Source organism: Austrofundulus limnaeus, unplaced genomic scaffold, assembly GCF_001266775.1.
Source record: "Austrofundulus limnaeus strain Quisiro unplaced genomic scaffold, Austrofundulus_limnaeus-1.0 Scaffold123, whole genome shotgun sequence".
Taxonomy (NCBI): Eukaryota; Metazoa; Chordata; class Actinopteri; order Cyprinodontiformes; family Rivulidae; genus Austrofundulus; species Austrofundulus limnaeus.
In genome coordinates, this window is record NW_013952525.1 from 702149 (window position 1) to 704687 (window position 2539).

At 37.4% G+C, this 2539-nt stretch overlaps 1 protein-coding gene across 1 annotated transcript in view; it reads left to right on the forward strand.

Moving 5' to 3' along the window:
- megf10 (multiple EGF-like-domains 10) overlaps positions 1–2539 on the forward strand; it is a gene marked incomplete in the record, with an annotated part of 88699 nt that overhangs the window by 11806 nt on the left and 74354 nt on the right.

Genomic DNA, 2539 nt, shown 5'->3' on the forward strand with positions numbered 1-2539 from the left:
ATACATTTTAGGCAACTAAGGCAAAAATGTAATTAATTTAGAAAATCTTTTCAGAACCCCACCTTGATGTTTCAGGACCCCACTTTGGGTCCCGACCCCAACTTTGGGAACCACTGATCTAGACCATTCCTGTTTGTGTTCTTGCCAGTATTGCTCATGTCAGAAGTGTTATATAATGTGCAGCTGTGACACAAGCAAATTAGAGCCCTGTATACAGAAAGACATAATCATTGACTTGTTTCTACAGAGTCAAGATTTTAAGGACAACCCTGCAATTTAAGTGACACTGCTGCTCGCCTTTTAAAATGAGAACCAGTCTTAAACAACTTTGAACACGCTTCAGTTGCTTTTATAAGTTGAGACTAAACCCTCATGTATTTAGTGCTGTCTTTGATACTGGAGCAACTTCACACAACAGGTCTTGGTCCGGGACAGTCATCAGTACTGTGCTGTTTGGAACGATGCATCAAAGCAGGACAGTCCGGTTCCATCGGTAGCTGCTTCTGGATCTCTGTCAGACACAGAGTACAGTCTTTATTGGTGCAGCTGTCTTCTGCTCTGGTGGCTGCAGCTGTGTTTCACTTAAACCAGTAAATCAGAGGGGCTCAGCCCCACAAACTGCCTGCAGTGACACTGTCAGCAGACACAGGGGACCTTGGTGCAGGTTTCTTTTTTTTGGCGAGACCTGGTGCAAGACAACGATATAAAGAGATTTGCTCACTTAACAAAAAGATATGTCTAGCAGCTGGAGAGGTGAAGCAGTCGGTTTATAGGCCACTGTAGACCACTGACCAGCTGTTTCTTTACCATTAAGGAACAAAACCAGACCAGATTTTCTTTGGGCACAGTAACAAATCTTACAGGCTCCGCTGAAGGGTTCAGTACGACTTTAAACTTTGATATGAGATTAACACTTAATACCTGCTTAGCCAACAAGTCTGTCTCGTACAGACACAGAACTGATGTTAGTTTAATTTGTGGAGATATGACACAATGATGACACTTAACAGATTTACAAATTAACATTGCCCACAGCTAAGGTGTTTATTTGTCATTTTTATTTGTACAGAAATGAAAAATGGTTGCCTGGCTTATACCGATCAAGATCAAGGCCAGTTTTTAGGTGTAAGTGTCTACAGGTTCTGGCAAAAATGGTTATCACAAATTTCTTACATGTTTAATAATTGAGCACACCTATTTATCAGAAGGTTATTTCCTAACTCCTGTATAGCTATATTTGTCTTGCATTTATTTATCAAATAACCTATATACAGTATATAACAACATATAAAATCTCCTGAATTTCTGTTCTGGCTTTTGGTTTTGATGCACCACCCCATTGAAAAAGGGGTTAGATTCTGCATGTGCCACTGAGGATAGTTAGAAAAGACTGAAAAAGTATCACGAGGTTTGGTGTGGACGGTAGAATCCACAGTCCAGACTACGTGAGGACTTGGAAAAGTAAAACTCAACATACTTTAATAACAAAATAAAACAAAAATCTAGCAAGGCAGCAAGCCTCAGAAGACTGGGGGAGACGTGAATGTAACAGGACGTCAGGGGTGGAGTCAAAGGCAGAGCATGTGAAAACATCGATTCGCTGATGTGAAAGTGAGAGTCAGATACAGTATATAAAGGTGAGGAAGTGACAACAGGTGTGAGTGACTGACTAACTGGAGGGTGAAATGAGGAAATGGCACAGGGAACATAAAGAAACAAGAATCCTAAATGTACAAAAACATAAGAAACCAAGAAGGAGACTAATAAAGCTAAAATACAAAGAATCAAATAAAACGGCAAAAACACAGGGATCCTAACAAGTATGGCCTGCTGGAAAAGAGAAAGCAGCGGTGGGCACAGTTAAACAAAATATTAGCTTCACCAACACCTAAACCACTACAAAATTTATTTAGTTCTGCTAACAATATCAAAGCTAGTAATTTGTTTAAAATATATAGTTACATAATAATTAGGAGGAGCATTCATTTAATCATGACTTCAGTTTGGAGATGATGTCAGAGTTGTAAAGTAACTAAGTACAATACTTTGTTACTGTACTTAAGTAGAAATTTTGGGTATCTGTACTTTACTTGAGTAATTATTTTTCAGCATACTTTTTACTTTTACTCATTACATTTTTACACAGTTATCTGTACTTTCTACTCACTACATTTTTTAAAAAGGTAAGAAGTAGAAAGTCGTTACTCCTATTTTATTCTGAGTTGTTTATTACTTAAAAAAATACTATCCTGATAAATTGTGTCTCCTGGATAGAGTGAATTTAATTGTGGTTGGATGAGAAGTATAAATATTTACCATTCTGACACCCTATTAGCTTGTACACAACCCATCACAGCTGCACGACGTTAGAAAAAATATTTTTTGGAGAAGTCACCTCCCAATAAATGTCATTTTGGAAAATCTAACWGYTCACTTTYACTCAGTACTTTTACTTTTAATACTGAAGTAGATTTTGTGTCAGAAATTTACTTTTGATACTTAAGTACAAAAAATATCAGATACTTTAAAACTTTTACTC